This window comes from Gekko japonicus, unplaced genomic scaffold (assembly GCF_001447785.1).
Source record: "Gekko japonicus isolate JY-2015 unplaced genomic scaffold, Gekko_japonicus_V1.1 scaffold240, whole genome shotgun sequence".
NCBI lineage: Eukaryota > Metazoa > Chordata > Lepidosauria > Squamata > Gekkonidae > Gekko > Gekko japonicus.
The window spans coordinates 156962-162961 of NW_015164672.1; the positions used below are offsets into that span (position 1 = coordinate 156962).

The 6000-nt window shown below is 46.1% G+C and overlaps 1 protein-coding gene across 1 annotated transcript in view; it reads left to right on the forward strand.

Moving 5' to 3' along the window:
- SPOP (speckle type POZ protein) overlaps positions 1-5141 on the forward strand; it is an 83285-nt gene extending 78144 nt beyond the window's left edge. Inside the window, exon 11 of the transcript XR_001482452.1 lies at positions 5085-5141. The gene's annotated coding sequence lies outside the window, so the exon portion shown is untranslated. The remainder of the gene's footprint in view (positions 1-5084) is intronic.
- The last annotated feature ends 859 nt before the right edge of the window (positions 5142-6000 follow it).

Here is a 6000-nt window from a genome sequence, read left to right on the forward strand (position 1 = left end):
AATACGCTCATCTGAGCGCATCTGTAACCCGGTCAGCTGCTGCCAATCGGAGTAGACAGTATTGGACTATCTATAGAAGTAGAAGAAGACTTGGACTTATACCCTGCCCTTCACTCGGAGTCTCAGAGCAGCTTACAATCTCCTCTCTCCAGACACCCTGTGAGGCTGAGAGAGTTCTTCAAGAACTGCTCTTGAGAGAACTTGTGACTGATCCAAGGTCACCCAGCTGGCTTCATGTGGAGGAGTGGAAAATCAAACCCGTTTCTCCAGATTAGAGTCCGCTGCTCTTAGCCACTACAGCAAACTGTCTGTTGGCAGAGTAATTAACACAGCAATGGTACACAACCTGATTAACGTGTACATAAAGATTTATTTAGGAACTAACATACTTGATAGTAAAGAGGAGAAACAGAGCTAGGGTCCTAACTACATCTCTAGCTGAGACAGGGCAAGATTAAGTGTGAAACTTCCAAGGAGGAGGAGGAGGAAATTGCCCAAAGAGTAGGAATGTGGAGACAGATGAGGAAAGACACTCAACAAGAGAGAAGGTGCTGACCTCACTAATTGTCTTCTTGCTGACCCCTGCAAGGTCGTCTTCTCTTCTTTGACATAGTCTGTATAAGGCAACTTCACATGACTTGAATATCCCCATTTTGATGATTGTTGTGAGACACGAATCAATGACTCTTTTATGCCAGATTCTCTTCAGGCACTGAATTTTTCAACCTTGTTTTCTGTTTCACTGGTGTTTAAGTTATGTGCATCTTTGTTAGTTTCAATAAGGTGTCATTGACAGAAAACGTTATCCATTTAATGTAGATATCTATACACTACCTTTCTCCTCATTAGGGACTCAAAGCAGTCTGCAGTGTTGTTCTCCCTCTCCTCTGTTTTATCTTTCCAGCAACAATGCTGTGTAGTAGGTTAGGCTGAGAGAGTGTGACTGGCCCAAGGTCACCCAGCAGGCTTCCATGGCACGAGTGGGGATTCGAACCTGGGTCTCCCAGATCCTAGTCTGGCTCTAACCACCCCACCATGCTGGTAATGAAAACGAGGCAAATGGAAACCTGCAACATACAAAATCAAAACAGAAAATCTAATGGTTGTTGCCGGATCCTCCCTGGTTGCAAATCCTTGTTGGTTACAGCATGTGGCTCAGTGCTATATTAATGCTCTCTCCTATAGATTTTTTTTTTATCTGCCCAATTTGTTTAACTTCCGGAGGTTTTATTGGTATAGAGGCTGGGTTTTTCCATTTGCTTAGAGGTATGTGTCAGAGCACACATAACCCCTTCCTGCATACCTGAATCCCCGTCTCGGAGGCTTTTGGTCTTCTCCACGCCGGTGAAATGAAAAACTCTGCCGTGAATCCGTTGTCTCCTTCAGGCAAACAATAAATGTCGACAGCAAACTTCAAACCCCAGAAGCTTTGCGGAGCGCTTCCAGTGATCACTTGCAACGGCAGAACCTAAACCGTTATTGGCTAAAGAGATTTTTCACCGCTGGCTCCCCTGAGCTTCAAAATTATTATTGGCGGGTTCTGCCGTGGTATTTCTCTCATTTTATTGCGGGAGAGTGTATTTTATTTTGTTTTTTGTTTGTTTGTGTTTTGTTCTTGCTCCCTTCCTGTGAAAGACAACAGCTTGTCCATTTGCACACAAAACCAACCAAGCAGGGGGAGCTGCTGTGCTTTGAAAACTCCCTTCGCTTTTGTTCTGGCGTTTCTAAAAAGGAATGCTTCTTCTACGTCTGCACCGAGTCTGCATATGGGGTAAATCTGTTGTCTGCTTTTGTTTCTCTTTGTTTTCAGAAGAGTGTTTGGAGCCTTTGACAATGACTCCCTTGCTAAACTAATTACCTAGGCTTTAAAAAAATACATTAAAAATCAGATTAGGCCCTGCATGTTTTTCTTATGTCGACTGCAACATCAGACCCATGCAACTAGTTGGCTGCTAATGGCCCTTTTAAAAAAGTCTGAAAATCAGAAAGGCATGAAAAGTGGACTCCTAACAAGGCAGTGTTATATAGGTACACCTACCATGCATGCATACAACATATGAATCTTGGGCATAGATTCAATTAGACCCTTTTGCCTGAAAGCCCTCAGCCAACTCCCTAATGTTAAGTTGGATTCCTGCTTCCTGTGTAGCATTTTTTTTAAAGGGCCTGGGACAGACATCTAACAGCTGGGGTTTTGTCTTCAGTGTGTGGTGAGCAGTATAAAACAGTTCTTCCTCCATCGGCTGTCAGAGGCTGTTGCAAGTGGAGTGAAGTGGGTGTCTAAAACCTCAAATCGTCTCCTCTATTTTTCCTGAACAGTTCTGAATGTACCCCCTCCCCCCCCCCCGGCTTGGTTTAGTGTCTTTGCTCTGGAGGCTGTCTGGGTAGGATGAAGAAGGAAAGAAGAAGAGATTGGATTTATACTTCATCGTTCACTACCCAAAGGAGTCTCAGAGGGGCTTACAATCTCCTTTCCCTTCCCCTCCCCACAACAGACAGCCTGTGAGGTAGGTGGGGCTGAGAGAGCTCTGACAGAAACTGCTCTTTTTCAAGAACAGCTGTACCAGAACTATGGCTTGCCCAAGGTCATCCAGCAGGGGTAAGTGGAGGAGTGGGGAATCAAACTCGGTTTTCCCAGATTAGAGTCCACGCACTTAACCACTACACCAAACTGAAACTGAGGAGAGGAGAATGATGTAAGCCACTTCAGGTCTTCTCTGGGGAGAAAAACAAGGTATAAACATCTAAATCAGGGACCCCCAACCGTTTTTAGCCTGTGGGCTCCTTTGGAATTCAGACACAGGATTCTGGGCTTAGCCCCAGAACGGCTGCCTCAAGAGGCGAAACCAACCAAGGAATGTTAGGGGGCGAATGGAAGCATAAATCCAATGGTCGTCAACATTTCAGTCAGAAGCTGTGTTTCGCAGGATGCCATTTTAAATGAACATATTTTAAAGAATTTCCATGTGTACATACATCTTTAGTCATACAGTGAAGATCCTTGGGCTGTAGTTGCTGCTGAAGCAACCTTTGCACTGCCGATCATATCTCCAATGGCCAATCGCAAATCCTGCTGGACAAAAGCCCCACCTGGCCCCACCCACTTTCTAAAAACACTTGTCAGGCACTTAGGTATTGACGGATGCCCGTGAGCACCACGTTGGGGGCCCCTGATCAAAATAAATGGATCACAGTGTGGAGGTATGGTGTAGTAGTTAAGTGCACGGGTTCTAACCTGAGAGAACTGGGTTTGATTCCCCACTCCTCCACTTGCAGTGAGCCAGTTTGGTGTAGTGGTTAAGTGCGCGGACTCTAATCTGGGAGAACCAGGTTTGATTCCCCACTCCTCCACTTGCACCTGGCTGGATGACCTTGGGCAAGCCATAACTCTGGCACAGCTGATCTTGAAAAGAGCAGTTTCTGTCAGAGCTCTCTCAGCCCCACCTACCTCACAGGGTGTCTGTTGTGGGGAGGGGAAGGGAAAGGAGGTTGTAAGCTGCTCTGAGACACCTTTGGGTAGTGAAGGGTGGGGTATAAATCCAATCTCTTCTTCTAGATGACCTTGGGCAAGCCATAGTTCTATCAGAGCTGTTCTCAAAGAGCTCTCAGCCCCACCTACCTCACAGGGTGTCTGTTGTGGGGAGGGGAAGGGAAAGGAGTTTGTAAGCTGCTCTGAGACTCCTTTGGGTAGTGAAGGGCGGTGTATAAATCCAATCTCCTCCTCCTCTTCTGTGTGACCCTGCTTAAGAATCATTGCTTTCTGTATTCTGTGTCCAGTCAAACTGAGCAGCACCGGGGCTTGTAGGCCTCAGATCCTGCTGGAGCCTCCATTCTGGGAATGACGCTCCGCAGGGCACTGCCCTTTAGGCATTGGGTCATGTGATGTGGCTAGGGCCTCAAAAGCCCTGTGATTGTAGAGACTTATTTCTCAAGTAAGGTAAAGTGGGGAAGAAGAGCACAGAGAGTCCTGTTTATGGTATCAAGGTCGTACCAGGTCAAGGGTCTGTAAGCATCTGTCCAGCACTATAAAGGAGCCAGGCTTAATTCAGAGTTCAGAGTAATTTTCCATACTCTCTGGGGAACCTGTCTATAAGAGGTGTTGCAGGGACTTGTCACATCTCCATCTTGCACCGTATTTCTTTGTTACTGTTCCTTTCCCTGACAGCTATTTGGTCTGCCCGTGAATTGAATCTGCTTCAAGCAGTTGCTGGCTTGGGTTGCCTTTGACTGTCTGAGTCTGTCGGTAGTCGGAAAGAGCCAGAGTCTAGTAGCACCGTAAAGACGAACAACATATGTGGCAAGGTATGAGCTTTTGTGAGTCACCCTGCCACATATTTTGTTAGTCGCTTCTGGACTCTTGCTCTTTTCTACTGCCACAGACAGACTAACATGGCTCCCCATCTGAGTGTCAGATCAGCAAGATTTGGCTGCCTGGGCTTAGACAGGAGGCAGGTATCCTAAACTCCTGTGACAGATTTAGCTTGCACTGTTGGGTTGTTCTAAAGCAGAAACTAAATGTGTTTTATTTAATTCCAGAGATACGAAGTTGGCTCTTGAGTTGCACAAGGATGGCTTTCAAAAGCAGCTGGCAAGGTTTTCTGGGGTGGAGGAATGCAGAGCCCAGTAATGCCTGCAGGGTGTGGGATCGATAGGACTCTCTTCCTGCTTCCTATCTGGAATGCCAAATGTATGCGCTGTGTGTGTGTGTGTTTCGAAAAAAGATGTCTTTTGCAAAAGGCAGCGCAGCCGATGACAGCATGATATGGTATTTTAAAAAGACCAATATCAGTGTGTTTCTGTGTGTGTGCGCGCACACAGACCTTTGAAGAGAGCTCAACTATTACACACACACTATCCCTGCTTTCTCTTAAGCATTCTAGAACCATCTCCATTCTAAAATGCGAAGTGTTGGGTTCAGAAATTCTCCAGAGTTTTCCTTTCCTAATTGCAGAGTTACTGGTAAGTTGGGGGCTGGCTTTGATAACTCTGTGATCGTGATCGAGGGATTGGTGTTTCTGTGTGCTTTGAGGCTACTGGTCTCTTCCTCCCCACCAAAACTCACCTTGCATTTTTTGGGGGGTTAGGTCACTACTAAGTTTCTAGCTCGCATGGTGGCTGAGAAGTACATGAGCCACACCTGCCGAAGCCTCAGAAGCCAGAGATTCCAGGACTTTGGGATATGGACTTTAGGGACCTCTAAGTTCTCTACGCTTCATGGCTAGTAAAATAAAGTTTATTCAAGTTGACAGAATTCAACTTTTCTTGCTTTGGAATTTGTGTGTGTGTGTGTGTGTTAAGTGCTGTCAAGTCACTTCCAACTTATGGCAACCCTATGAATCAGTGACCTCTAAAACGTCCTGTCACTTCCTTGCTCTGGTCTTGCAAACTGAGGAATCAAGAACCAAACAGGTTAGGTTACAAACCAAGTATAGGGCCAATTACTAAAAACTATATAACCTTTTTGTTATTGTTCAGTCGCACAGTCGAGTCCGACTCTTCGCGACCCCATGGACCAGATCACGCCAGGCCCTCCTGTCTTCTGCTGTCCTCTGAAGCTTGCTCAATTTCATGTTCGTTGCATCGATGACACTGTCTAACCATCTCATCCTTTGCCGTCCCCGTCTTCTTTGACCTTCAATCTTTCCCAGCATCATGGTCTTCTCCAGTGAGTGCTCCCTTCTCATTTGGTGGCCAAAGTATTTGAGCTTCAACTTCAGGATCTGGCCTTCCAGGGAACAGTCAGGGTTGATTTCTTTTAGGATTGACTGATTTGATCTCCTTGCAGTCCAAGGGACTCTCAAGAGTCTTCTCCAGCACCATAGTTCAAAAGAATCTATTCTTCGGTGCTCGGCCTTCCTTATAGTCCAACTTTCGCAGCCATACATGACTACTGGGAATACCATTGCTTTGACCATGCAGACTTTTGTTGGCAGGGTGATGTCTCTGCTTTTTATCATGCTGTTTAGGTTTGCCATCGCTTTCCTCCCAAGGAGCAGGCGT